Genomic DNA, 15,040 nt, shown 5'->3' on the forward strand with positions numbered 1-15,040 from the left:
CTTGTTTAATTAATCAGAAGGGGGGAGATGCTGGGAGCCATTAGCCAAGTAGGTATGACAATTTCCTTGCCAGCGTACCCCATGTTGCAGTGACATTGAATGTAGGTGACCTTGCTCAAGGACCAAGGCGGATTAGGGTGTTCCCGGTTTAAGATAATCGTGTTTAGGGCGTTCCCAGTTTAGGTTCCAGGTTTAAGGTTTAAGATTATTCCTGCTGGGAATAGGGCGTATCCTGCTGCCTGAGTTCCCCTTGAGTTCTCACGGGATTCAGAGTATATTTTGGGAGACAGATGCCCAGTGGAGGAATTTGGGAGAGAACGTGGATTTGGGCAGAGAACGTGAATTTGGGAGAGAACGTGGATTTGGGCAGAGAACGTGGATTTCCCCAGAACGTGTTTGTATACGGCTGGTGTGAGTTCGGGAATAAAGAGTTGCTGTTTGAATCTACAAGCTGTGTGGTGGCTCGTGATTTTGTGCCCAGCCAGACTGCGGCAGCTGGGATTATTGGTGTGCATCACCCACCTGGCCTCCTTTAGCATTTCTTGCAGAGCAAATCTAGTGATAACAGATCTTTCAACTTTTGTTTATCTGGGAACATGTTAATTTCTTCATCACTTTGGAAGGATAGCTTTGCTGAATTCTTGGTTAACAGACTATTTTGTTTATTTAGCATGTTGACTATATGAGCCTACTACCTTTTGTTTCCAAAGTTTGTAATGAAAAATCTATGGATAAGAATGTTGTGCATCCCTTGTATGTGACAAGTCACGTCTCTCGCTGCTTTTAAGATTCTGTGTCTTTGACAAGTAAGATTCTGTGTCTCAGTCAATGTAGTAGTTATATTTAGGTGTATGTCTCCTTGAGTTTATTCTATTTGAAGTTTATTGAGCTTCTTAAATATTTATGTCTTTCATCAAACTTGAAAAGTTTTCAGTCATTATTTTTTCAAAGAATCTCTCTGCACTTTCTCCCTGTTCTCCTTCTGGAACCCTAAAATGTCTATATTGGTTTCCTTGATGATGATCCAAAGGTCCCTTAGACTCTGCTTGCTTTTCTTGAATCCTTTTAATCTTTGTTCCTCAGGCTAAATAATTCAAGCATACTGTATTCAAGTTTGCTGATTCTTTCTTGTGCCTTCTCAAATCTGTCTTTAAATTCCTCCAGTGAATTATTCATTTCAGTTGAGACCAGATCTCACACCTAACTCCACATTCAACCTCACATGAGATGCTGTGAGTTTGACGATCAGCAAGAGGGCCTCAGGACAGCCACCCTTGTAGCCTACCCATTGGACATCACGTCAGGAACTCCGAGTGGGCAAACTAATTGGTGACAAGCATATCCTAAGGAACCTCACTATGAGGAAATTAGGATCACTGTGTGTCATTTCAATTTGTTTTCTGTCTCTTTGTTGACATATGTTTTGTCTGTCTGTTTTTTTTTTTAATTTTTCTTTTCTCACATCTTCCTTTAGTTATTTAAGCATATTTCAGAGAGTTGTTTTAGAATCTTTGTCTAGTAGTAGGTATATCATCTGGCCTTTGTGAGGGACAGTTTCTATTGTTTTGCATTGCTCCCCAATAAGTGGGCCATACCTTTCTGTTTCTTTATATACTAGTGATTTTTTGTTGTTGTTGAAAACTGAACTGTTATTCTAATAATATGGTAATTCTGCTCCAGGGTTGCTGTTTATTGTTTCTTGTTGTTTGTTTTCTAAGAAGTATTAGGCTATAAATCTTTCTTAGTGCTCACTGGCCTGAAAACTAAGCATAGAAATAGCTACTTCCTCTTTGCCTTGATGTCACAGGCAGAGCAAAGCAGTCATGTCTGTGGTGTTGGCGGTCCCAGTCCAGTATCTGCAGGGCACCTGCTTTTGTTTATTAATCGTTGTAAGTGATCTCCCGTAAAAAGGATCAGCCTGAGGTGCAACGTTAAAGTCTTAGGTCTTTACAAGACCTCCTTTAATCTGGGCATGCAAGGTGTCTTTTTAATCTTCCCCATACTTGTGGTGACTTTTGAATGTCTTTGTCTTTCATGTCTAGATCCCAAAAGGGGAAAAAAAAGAAAAATGAAAGGGAAAAAAATATCCTGGCATTTAAAAATCCTCTGGAAGTGCTTAAGCCAGTGAGGGATGGGTTTGAACAATGGTGTGTGTGTGTGTGTGTGTGTGTGTGTGTGTGTGTTTGAAAAAAAATGGTCTCTGTGGTCAGAAGTGGCAATCAGGGGTTGGGGTGTGGTGCAGAGGTAGAGCACTTGCCTGGCATGCATGAGACCCTGGGTTCCATCTTCAGCACCACACCCTACACAATTATGGCAATTTTTTTAAAATGTGGCAATTATTCATCAGAATGCAGTTCCCCCATATTTAGAGAGTGGGACCCTGAGTGCCCACACCCTGGCTCTGATGTGACATCCATGCTGATGTATATCAGCAGTATAACTGCCTGCAGAGGGCTGGATAGCTGCTGCTAAGAGCTGAAATTCATCACAAGTCACCATCCAAACTTTCCCCGTGACACCAGTGGGAGGTCCAGTTAGGGTTCAGGTTCTTGGCATCATGAACAAAGAACTGAGCAAGACAGATAGAAGCAACAGGCAGAGCATAGATTTGTTTAAAGCGAAAGTGACACTCCATAAAACAGAGCAGAGTGGGCCAAGTGAGACTGGCTCAAGGCCCAGGGTCCAGGCGAGTCTCATCCTACGCGGTGAGCTGCGCCGGGATCCCTCTCTGCACACACCTGATTGGAGACCCTGCCCCATTTGTTCCCATTGGTTACTTGATTTTTGCCTAATTAGAAGACAGTTTCTATTGGTCACTTGATTTTCACCTGATTAGAATACAGAACCTATGGCGGGCGTTGCCATGGTGATACGCCCTCAGGGGTGGGAGTTGTCATGGTCATAGTGTACACAGGGACATGATGACTCTTCTCCTACTCCAGCCCGGTACACTACCTCTGCCATGTGGGCATCCCCAAACTCCTATCTCACCCTGGAAGTCACCAACTTGCAATGGAATCCAGAGCTCCAAGATGTTACTCTGGACAGATTCTGCTAGTACTCTTGCCAGCTGGGTTAGGGAGACCGATTGTTGGTGCTTCCTAATCTGATATCTTCCTCCCCATCTTTCAACTTTTGGAGAAGTTGTAAGGGATCCATGGCAATTCTGCAATGTTTAGTAGAATTCAAAACAAAGCCATCTGGTCTGGAATTTTCTCTCTATATATATTTTAGTTGTCAATGGACCCCTGGAATTTTCTTTACAGAAGTTTTATTTTGTTTTGTTGATACTGCAAATTGAACTCGGGGTGCTTTACCACTGAGCTACATCCCCAGTACTTTTTATTTTCTATGTTGAGACAAAGTCTTGCTAAACTGCCCAAACATGTGATCCTCCTGCCTCAGCCCCCTGAGTTGTGATTACAGGCATGTGATTACTGGCATGTGGGAAGTCTTTTAAATCAATCATTCAATGCCTTTACATTTTTCTACTCAGATGTTATATTTCATAAATTAATTTCATTATTTTGAATCGCCCTAGGAATTTTTCCATGTCATTTAGGTCATCTAATTGTTGACACACAAATGTTTTCAATTATATTTATTTTCTTTCTGCAATATCAGTCATGATGACTTTTTTTTTTTTGGTGGTGGTGCTGGGGATTGAACCCAGGGCCTTGTGCATGTGAGGCAAACACTCAACCAACTGAGCTATGTCCCCAACCGATGTCTTCTCTTTTGTTCCTGTTTTGTTTATGAGTCTGTTCTATTTCTCTCTTGGTTGGTCCATTTAGATTTGTCAGGTTTGTGATTTTTCAAAGAATCAGCTTTTGTTTCATTTACTTCTTTACTTTTTTTTTTTAATATTTTTTTAAAGAGAGAGTGAAAGACAGAGAGAGAGAGAGAACTTTTTTTTAATATTTATTTTCTAGTTTTCAGCGGACACAACATCTTTGTTTGTATGTGGCGCTGAGGATCGAACCCGGGGCCGCACGCATGCCAGGCGAGCGCACTACCGCTTGAGCCACATCCCCAACCACTTCTTTACTTTTTAATTGTTGCATTTCTTTGTGCTCATGTTTATGATTTCCTTCCTCTGCTCTCTTTAGGTTTAGTTTCTTCTTTTTATTGGGAGGCTTAGGTTATTGGTTTGAGGTATCTCTTCTTTTTAAATATGTGTTTATAAATTTCTGAGAACTGCCTTAGCTGATTCCTATGAGTCCTGGTATGTTCTCTTTTTGTTTTCATTCCTCTCAAAGCGTCAGTGGGTTCTTGTCCATTCCATGAGAAGAATTGGACAAAGGAACGACAAGAGGGTTACAAGATTCTTCCCTGGGGGCTTCTGCTCGAAGAAGGAGGGAGAGGGAATCAGTTTGTTTCAAACTAAAGACGAACACGTATAGCTTTTCTGGCATCCACAGCATAGACAGGACTGGCCCCTTGATGCCACCCCGCGCAGAGGAGAGCCTATGCTCTTCATCATTCCTCGTCCCCTACAGCATGTCTCGTAACCACCTGAAGTCCCCAATAGGGCTGAGCTTTTTACTCTGCCAACAAAGGTTAAGTGTGGGCTACTTTAGTGACTGTTCTATGCATACATCTGCCCCTGGCCACCTGGGGTTGCTCCTTATCATCTGGGAAAGTCCCTAATATTATTTTAAGAGCAGGGCAAACTATTGTCCTGTCACGATGTGTTTTAGTGATGTTGCTTTGTCTGGCTCTGGCTTCTTGATATGGTCTCAGAAGGCAGAGATGACTTCTCAACATCCTGGTGTGTTAATTCCATAGCCTCAAAGAGTAGTCCTTTTTTTAAATCCCAATTTTCTGTTATATCCATTAGTTCTATGGGATTGAGAGTAGTTTGCCCATCTCATTCCCCCTTTAATTTTAAGGGGTTTTGTTTTTCATGGAGGAGGGTTCCCATCTTGAAAGCACTTTTTAAGTTTCCCCTTGACTCATTAATTATTTAGATATGTGTTAATTTCCACATATTTGTGAATTTTCCAAATTTTTTCCTCTTCTTCCCCCCCATCTTTCTTTCTTTTTCTTTTAATTTTTTTAGGGAGGGAGGGAGGGGGAGAGAGAGAGAGAGAGAGAGAGAGAGAGAGAGAGAGAGAGAGAGACTATATCTTTAATATTTATTTTTTAGTTTTCGGCAGACACAACATCTTTGTTTGTATGTGGTGCTGAGGATTGAACCCTGTCCGCACGCATGCCAGGCGAGCGCGCTACTGCTTGAGCCACATCCCCAGCCCTTCTTTTAATTTTTGAGACAGGGTTTTGCTAAGTTGCTTAGGGCAACCCTAAGTTGCTTAGGCTGGCCTTGACCTTGCAATCCTCCTGGCATGGTGGAGTCCATGCCAGGCTCTCACTGTCCTTGATCCCTAAGATAATTCTGTTGTTGTATGGTTTCAATTCTATCTTAAGACTTGTTTCGTGGCTAATGTATGTCATCACAGAGAATGTTCAGGTGTATTTGAGAAGAACGGATCTGTTGTTGGGTGGGGTGTTCTGCAGATGCCTGTTCAGTCTGGTTGGTTTGTAGTGTTGCCAAGTCTTCTATTTACATGTTGCCCTTCTGTTTAACCTTATTGATAGTGGTGCCGGATGTGGTGGCACACACCTTTTAATCCTAGCAACTTGGGAGACTGAGGCAGGAGGATCACAAGCTTGAGGACAGTCTCAGCAACTTAGCCAGACCCTGTTTGGAAATTTAAAAAAAAAAAATTTTTTTTTAAAGGGCTGGAGATGTAGTTCGGTGGTCAAATGACCCTGGGTTCAATCTCCAGTACCAAAAACAAACAAACAACAACAACAACAAAACAACAACCAACAACCACAGTGATGTACTGAAGTCTTCAAAGATTAGTTGTGTTGTCTACACCGCCCTTAAGTTCTACTGGCTGGCCTGAGCTCACAGGGAAGGCCAAGGAGAGTGTGAGGGAGGAAGGGACTGGTAAAAGAAACAGAGGCTACTGTGGTCCTTTCAGTCCCGTTTGCTGCTTTCGTGCAAGAGGGAGGAGAGTGGGCCTGGGGCTGTGTTTTGTGAGATGGCAGCGCCCCCTGGGGAAGTAAAGTTGGAGAGCAAATGTGCCTTTCTACTCTGAGACTTGAGGGCTGGTGGCTGGATCTGAGGCCATGATGGGTCCTGAAGAGGGGACCAGAGTCTGTTTTGTCATCTGGTCTGTCCCTGCAGCCCCTTCCCCTCATCTCTTCTGACTGCAGAACTTGGGAGCGCGCCTTCCTTGAGAGTAAAGCCTGCTCCTAGCTGTGCACGGTGATGGGTCTCCAAATGAACGGCGTTCACCTGGGCTCTCCAGTGACGAGGGAAGTGCATGGAAGAGCATTAAATTGTGGATCTATAGTGTTTAATCGACATTTAGTATTTGCAATGAGAGCAGAATTCACAAATGGATTTCTGGGCCCAATCTGGCCAGCAAATGTTTCGTTTGTCCTGTATGGTACTGACTTTTTTTTTTTTTTTTATTAAAGTAAATCCAACGTATTAGGATTAGAGTTCACAATAAAATCTAAATTTCTGCTTCTCTTTAAATTCAGCCCTGGTAGCGCTGTGCGTAGGAGCTGCTCCCTGAGATGGGGGCATCAGTTCTCTGGTTGTCACATTCTCCCTGATCCTATGTTGCATTTTTTCCCGTTTGTCAGCACTGGGAATCACACCCAGGGCCTCGTACATGTGAGGCAAGCACTTTACCACAGAACTGTCCCCAGACCTTTTTATTGTATTTTCTGAGACAGGGTCTTTCTAAATTGCCCAGATTGGCCTTGAACTTTTGATCCACCTGCTTCAGCCTCCTGAGTAGCTGGGATTACAGTTTGTACCATCACACCCAGTTTCACTTGACCTTTTTTGAGCCTAGGTTTCCCCCTTTTTAAAATGGTTTGAGCTGGGGTGTGAAGCTCAGTGGTAGAGTGCTTCCTATCCTTTGTAAAGCCCTGGATTTGACCCCCAAGCATGGCATTTAAAAAAAAAGAAAGAAAGAAAAGAAAAAAAGGGAAAAAAAAGATTTGTTGAGAAAAGACATAGTGATGGAAACAGCCCAAATGTCCACCAATGAATGAATGAATGGTAAACTGTGGTATATCCATACAATGGAATATTAGTCAGTCATGAAATGATTGAAGTACTGATACATGCTATGATGTAGATGAGTCTCCAAAATATGCTAAATGAAAAGTCAGATGGAAAATGTCACTGTTGTAGTATTCAATTTACATGAAATACCAGAGTAGATCAGTTGATAAGACAGGAAGCTGACTGGTGGTTACCAGAGGCTGAGAGAAGCTGCACAATGAAGGGTTTCACTTCGAAATGATGTTTTTTAAAACAAGTTAGGGGTGGCAATTGCACTGCAGTATGAATATACTAAACACCACTGAATATTTTTTTTTTTAAAATATTTATTTATTTATTTATTTAGTTCTCGGCGGACACAACATCTTTGTTCGTATGTGGTGCTGAGGATCAAACCCGGGCCGCACGCATGACAAGCAAGCGCGCTACCGCTTGAGCCACATCCCCAGCCCCACCACTGAATATTTTTAAATGGTTGTTATTTTAAGCAAAAATAAAGATTGGATAATTTCAATTAAAGGCATAAAGTGCTAAAAAAAAAGTTTGTTCTCCATCCTTTGAAAATTGTCCCCTCCATTTGAGATATGAGGAGCCTGAAGTCCTGGAGGGGAAGTGACTCACAGGGCAGGTCAGTGGAAGGGCTTGAAGGTGGGGATGGCCTTAGCCTGCTATCCTACTTCCTAAGGTATGGCACACTTAGGTGTGGCCCAGGACAGTCTGCTCATGGGTTATACCCATGTTTTCAGTCCAGAGCCTGGCACACAGAAGGGGCTGTGCAAATGTTTGTGGGTGTGAATGGGGAGTTATGATCACTATGTAATTGCCTTTCCACGAGGGCTCCCACCCTGGCGCTGGACACTACCTGATCCTTCTGGAGAGTCAGTGGAGCACAGCTGCCATCACTGAGCCTCCACATATGCCTTGGACTGGGCTCTGGGCAAAGCATGTTATCTCATTTATTTTTATATTTTTATTTTCAAATTTGGGGGATTGAACCCAGGGGTGCTTTGCCACTGAGCTACATCCCCAGTACTTTTTTAAAAAAACATTTATTTATTTTAGTTGCAGCTGGACATTTATGTGGCGCTGAGGATTGGACCCAGTGCCTCGCACATGCTAGGTGACCGCTCTACCGCTGAGCCCCAGCCCCAGCCCCACCCCCAGTCCTTTTTGCTCTTTGAGACAAGGTCTCAAGTTGCTGAGGGGCTTCCTAAATTGCTGAGGTAATTGAATTTGCCATCTCCTGCCTCAGCCTCCTGCTGGGATTACAGGAGTACAGCCCTGTGCCTGGCTGTATATTTCTTTTGAAACTACCAGCAACTTCGTCTTTACCACTAATATTTTCCAAATTTCCTACATAAAGGAGGTGTCTTTTGTAGCAGAAAATAAAGATTTTTCTTTGATGTCACTTGGGCCACAAGTTGAGTTATTGGTGAGTCTGCTTAACACATCTGGACCACATGTCCCTTCCAGTCAGTCCTGAAGGCCAGGGCAAAACCCAGGTAGAGGCTTGACATTCGTTAGCTAATCCTTTAGTTTGTGTCTGGCAGCAGCCTTCCCTTCTCTGTCTGACCTGCTCAAACCCTGTCACTTTCATAGTAAAGGCTTGGAATATGTGGCTGCTCCCAACCATATGGCTTACTACTTGATTTTGGGCTCTGGCTGAATTTGACACTTCAGCTGAGCTGTGTCAAGCCCAGGGTTGGAAACCTTGTCCTGATCGCTTTCTTGGGAAAACCAGGCTTTTTGTCCAGGAAACTGGCAGAGCTTCCTAGAGAGGTACCCATAACTTGTGAGGAAAAGGACATATCGGGACTTTGTTCCTACATTAGAGGGGAGAGGGGTTTTAGTTCAGGCTGAGAGTCAAAAGACAGGAAAAAATCACTTCCTCTATATTTTAATTTCCTCATCTGGGAAACATGGGAAGCTTGACTTCATCGTGAAAGTCCCTTGAAGCTCCCAGCATCATATGTTCTTTTTATATTTATAGCTGTGTGACCTTAAGCAAGCAAAATTCCCTGATTTCATGAAAGCGAAGAGTCTAACTCACATCTAGTTGTTAATAGGGTTTTTGCTTTTTGAGATGCTGTCTTGCTATGGTGCTCAGGCTTGCTTTGAATTTGTGGGCTCAAGTGATCCTCTCACCTCAGCCTCTGAGCAGCTGGAGCTACAGGAGCATGTCATCACTGCGCCTGGCTAACATCTAATTCTTTAACTGCTTATTATAAATCATACTATCACGGACCATAAATCTCATGGTATTGGTGATGTAGCACGGATCTGAAGAAACTGAAGCTCAAGAGAGACCTAATCGGATCACACGAGGGCACACAAATGGTGGAAGAGGAACCAAAACCAGGTTCTGGCCCTGCAGCTCCCACACCATGATCCACAGGGTTGTCTTCAGCTCAGGAAAGGGACAACATCGTGGGTGTCCTTGAAGCTCTGAATCTCTCAAGATCTCTGTGCATGTGGTAACTGTACGTTAACTTTTGAGGAAAGTGTGAAACTGGTTTCCAAAGGAGTCGCACCATTTTACACTCACCAAGTGTAAGGAAGTTCCTCCACACCTGGCATGGTCTGTTGTTTACACCTTCTAATGAGTGTGGAGTGGTGTATCACTGTGGTTTCAGTTAGCATTTCCTAATAACTAATGGTGTGGAACCTCCAAGAAATCGTTGAAGTATTTGTTCAAGTATTTTAAGCATTTAAAAAAATTTTTAAATTACTGAATTTTGATTCTTTATATACTCTGGATACAAGTACTTTGTCAGATATGACTTGCAAATTTCTCCCAGCCTATAGCTTTTCATTCACTTAAGCATCTCTTGAAGATTGGTTCTTAATTTTAAAAAAGGTCCGATTTGGGTTTTGTGGATCATAATTTTGGCATTACAGCTAATACATCTTTTCTTAAATTCAGAGATTTCCTTCTAAGTTGTCTTCTAATAGTTTTATAGTTTTTATACTTAAGTCTTTGATCTATTATTTTATTGTGACAAAATACACAGAACACTAAATTTACTATTTTAACTTATTTCTCCAGGGCTCAAGTGATCCTTCAGCCTCCTAAGTGTTAAGACTACAGACACACATCACCGAACCTGGTTTATCTTATTATTTATTTATTTTTAGTACCAGGAATTGAAGTTAGGGGCACTTGACCACTGAGCTACATCCCCAGTCCTATTTTGTATTTTATTTAGAGACAGGGTCTCACCAAGTTGCTTAGCACCTCACTTTTGCTGAGGCTGGCTTTGAACTTGCAATCCTCCTGCCTCAGCCTCCTGAGTCACTGGGATTACAGGCGTGTGCCATCATGCCCAGCCTTAATTTTTAAGTGCACAATTGTGACAGTACATTTATAATAACGTATAAACATCACTACTACTTCCAACGCTTTCCCATCACCCAAAACAGAAACTCTGCAACAATTACCCATTTCCCCTGCCCCTGGTAAACCTATTTTTTTTTCCCAAATTTGCCCCTTTTAGATTAATTCGAGTGAAATAATAAAATATTGTCCTTTTCTGTCTGGCTAATTCACTTTGCATATTTTCAAGGTTCATCCACGTTATGACACATTATTAGGATTTTCCTTTTCAATGCTAACATTCCACTGTATGTATATACCACATTTTATATATTCTCCACTTTGATGGAGACTTGGGTATCCACCTTGTTACTGTGAATAATTCTGCTGAGGAGCTGGGTGTGGTGGTGCATGCCTGTAATCCCAGTGGCTCAGGAGGCTGAGGCAGGAAGATTGTGAGTTCAAAGCCAGCCTCAGCAATTTAATGAGGCCCTTAGGAAATGCAATGAGAACCTGTCGCTAAATATAAAAATCTGCTGGGATGTTAGTTACTCTGTGGTTAAGTGCCCCTGGGTTCAATTCCCAGTACCAAATAAATAAATAATAAAATTCTACTGCAATTTGAGCCTGCTTTAAATTATTTTGGGTGTTATCTCTAAAGAGTAAAATTGCTGAGCCATAGGATTATACAGCTTCTTCGGAGAAATATCTTCCAGTCCTTTGTCTTTTTTTTGTACCAGGGATTGAAACTCAGGGGCACTCAATCACTGAGCCACATCCCAGCCCTATTGTGTATTTTATTTAGAGACAGGGTCTCACTGAGTTTGTTAGCACCTCACCATTGCTGAGGCTGGCTTTGAACTTGTGATCCTCCTGCTTTGGCCTCCAGAGTCGCTGGGATTACAGGCGTGCGCACCTGGTCTTTTGAAGTAAGGTTGTCTCTTTTTAGCTCTCTATATTTTGTGGGTTCATCTTTTATCAGATGCATATCAGATACATTTTACTGATTTCTTCCCGCCCTGGGGGTCACCTTTTCACTTTTGAGAGTTCTTTGATGTGTGCACACTGATTTACCTTTGCAACCTGCAACTTGGATTTCTTTCCTCTTCCTTTCCAACTGGATGCCTTTCTTTTCCTTGTCTACTCTGGGTCAAATCTCTGGTACAAGTTAAATAGCAATGGTGAAAGCTGACATCCTGTCTCTTGTTCTTGAACTCTGGGGAAAGTGTTCAGTCTTTTTCACCATCGAGAATGCTAGCTGTGAGTTTTTCCTAAGTGCCAAATATCATGTTAAGGACAGTCCCTTCTATTTCTTTTATTTTTATCATGAAAGGACACTGTGTAGGAGATGTGGTGTGCCTATAATCCTAGCAACTCAGAAGGCCGAGGCAGGAGAATCAAATTCAAGGCCTCAGCCTCAGTCACTTAGCAAAGTCCTAAGCAACTTAGTGAAACCGTTTCCAAACAAAAAGGGTCAGGGATGTAGTCCAGTTGTAAAGCACCCCTGGGTTCAATTCCCAGTACCAAATGAGGGGGTGGGGAAGGGTTTTTGCATCAAGTTAACTGGGTTTCTTCTTTGTTTTATTAATTTGTATCATTGATTTCCTCATGTTAAGCATCTCCTGTACTACTGGGATAAATCAAATTTGGTCATGCTACACAGTCCCTTAATATGCTGATGACCTGCTGAGAAGTCTTTCCCAGGCTCAAGTGTATATTTCAGAGATTATTGTTAAAATAGATTGTGTTCCAAGTATTTGCATATCGAGACTCTAGATTCTGTTAAAATCCTTTGGTAAGCTGGGTGCAGTGGTACACAACTCCTGTAATCCCAGCAGCTCAGGATGCTAAGGCAAGAGGATTGTAAATTTGAGGCCAGCCTCAGCAACTCAGCAAGGCCCTAAGCACTTAGCAAGAACCTCAAAAAGGGGAGGCAGGGGATGGATATGGCTCAGTGGTTAAGTGCCCTTGAGTCCAATCCCTGGTACCACAAATAAAGAAATAAAAATAAAATAAAAACAAAAATGGCCAGGGATATACCTCAGTTGTAAAGTGCCTCTGGGTTCAATTCCCAGTGTACCTCCAACCCCTGCCAAAAAAAAAAAAAAAAATCTCTTGGTAAATATTTCCTTTCAGTAGTCAATTGATCTCTGGCCCAGAGAGTCAGTTGTTCAGAAGTTTTAGTTGCCTGTGCCCCTACTACAGTTGAGCCCATCCTTGGGCCAAACCAGCAATAGAAAAACAAAATAGTGATGCCCCACTTCTTCAGACAAGTGTCCTCTTTCCTGATTCCTCTAAAGTTTTAGCTTCCAGAGCAACACTGCTGCATAATTTTGTAATTGTTCCCTGCCCCTGGTGGGAAAAAAGGGGAGTAGGGGGATGGGATCTCCTGCCAGGCTTTCCAGTCCACAGGCTCCTTTTCCTGGTCCAAGATGGGTTTTTCTTTTGGGGTTTTTGCAGCCTGACCTCAGAAGCCACAAAAGAAAAAATACCAAGAAACTCACCCCTGTATTGCTTGCTTCAAGTTTTGAATTTCCCCCCAATATGCTGGCCTTTACTTCACAGAGTTCTCAGGTTCTTTTTCGTATTTTTTTCCTCATTTCTCTCATCAGTGGAAAAGTGAGCGTAAAGCTGGGAGACAATTTTTCAAATTCACACTGGGAGAATCCCTGAGTACGATCTTGTTTTCACAAGACTGCTCTTGCAGCTGGAGTTGTACAATCTCACCTGGAAGTTAACTTTGAAAACTCTTGAATAATCTGAGCTCATCTGCATAAGTTGTTTTTTTTTTTTTGGGGGGGTGGGCAGCAGGGATTGAATCCAGGGGCACTTAACCACTGAGCCACATCCCCAGTCCTTTATATTTTTGAGACAGGGTCTTGCTAAATTGCTTAGGGCCTTGCTACATTGCTAAGCCTAGCCTCAAACTTGCAATCCTCCTGCCTCACCCTCTTGAGCTGCTGGGATTACAGGCATGCGCCATTATGCCCAGCCTCTATAATTATTAGGGGTTCAGCTAGATTTCCTGAAACTCATGACAGGAAGTTATTTTTCAGAGTTTGTTTTCCCACCTATATTTTCTTAAAACTCAGGAAGATACTTTTTATTTATTAATTTTGGTACCAGGGATTGAACCTAGGGGCATTTAACCACCAAGTCACATCTCCAGCCCTTTTTAAATATTTTATTTAGAGACAGGGCCTCACTGAGTTACTTAGGGCCTCACTAAATTGCTAAGGCTGCTTTTGAACTCACGATCCTCCTGCTTTAGCCTCCCAAGCAGCTGGAATTACAGGCATGTGCCACCACACCCGCCAGGAAGATACTTTAAAAAATCTGTAAACCCAAGTTGTTTTTAAACAAAACAACAGCAGCAGCAGCAGACTATGATTCATCATAGATGTGCTCAAATTCACACTTGGAAATTTCTTTTGAAAATGACTCTGGAGGCTAAAGCAGGAAGATAGCAGTTCAAAACCAGCCTCAGTCTCAGCAACTTAGTGAGGCCCTAAGCAAGTCAGGGAGACTCTGTCTCAAAATAAAAAATAAAAAAGGGCTGGGGATGTGGCTCAGTGGTTAAGCACCCCAGGGTTCAATCCTTGGCACCTAAATAAATAAAAAGAAATTTGTGAATATGTGGTTGTTTCTGTTTATAAACTGTTGTTATTTTCTCAAAATCTGAAAGTTAAGAAAACTTGTGAACATGAGTTTTTCACAAAAAAATAAAGGGTATATATTGCTTCCTCCCCAAAAGTTAAAGCCAAAACCAAATCTTGTCCAATGTGCTCTAGGCCTGGCAGAACTGCCATGTTGTACAATTCCAGGGCATAGTAATCACTTTGTTATCTACAACAGGTTTCAGCAAATTACGGTCCATGGGCCAAATCTGGTCTGTGGATTTTGTACCATCAGTTAGTAAGGATGGATTTTATGTCTTAAGAGGTATTAAAAAGAAAAGAAATAGTTAAATAATAGTGAAAGACTTAAAGAAATCCTCTAGCTTCACTTGCTCCTAGCTGACCTAAAAATCACTAATTTTGGAGGTCACATGGCTAGACAGTATTAGTCTCCCACTAATAGTTAACTGCTGTAGACAACACCTCTAATGTATGGGTTATGATGATCCTAGGTTACTTTCCAGGGATCTGAAACAACTGTTGATTCTTGACCCGTGGATGTCCCATGGGTGACTGGAGTAAGATGGAAACACTAAGCATCTCTGTCTGTATATTATACCTGTCTCCTGTGCCGCCTTAACTTTTGGGTCAGATTTCACTCAGCACTGCAATGTAGACATCCTGGTCATTTGAGAAATTCACCCCACAACAATAAAGGATTAACTTGACCTAGACTTGACTAGTCTCTTCTGTCTTCAAGGCTAGACACTAGCTGCCATGACTGGAAACACCCAGACTATGAAAGGAGTAAAAAGAGGCGGCACCTGAATTCCCAGGTCTCCATACCCCTTACTTTCTAGTTACGTGATATCAGACTTCTTTGGGCCTCAGGTTCTTTATCTATAAAAATAATAATAAGGTTTTTCCAAAAAGATTGAATGAGATATGGCATGTAAAACACCCAGTATGTAAAAAGTCAATAATGCTGGCTCTGATGTTACTCATTACTATAGTTTG

General features: G+C 42.1%; 1 non-coding gene across 1 annotated transcript; it reads right to left on the reverse strand.

The window, feature by feature from the left end:
• Nucleotides 1-1,718: 1,718 nt before the first annotated feature.
• Nucleotides 1,719-1,854, reverse strand: LOC125612429. The gene has a single exon (XR_007342791.1). It is a non-coding gene; the product is annotated as a small nucleolar RNA SNORA43 (small nucleolar RNA).
• Nucleotides 1,855-15,040: the final 13,186 nt, after the last annotated feature.

The sequence above is a fragment of the Marmota marmota genome, unplaced genomic scaffold, assembly GCF_001458135.2.
Source record: "Marmota marmota marmota unplaced genomic scaffold, marMar, whole genome shotgun sequence".
Lineage (NCBI taxonomy): Eukaryota > Metazoa > Chordata > Mammalia > Rodentia > Sciuridae > Marmota > Marmota marmota.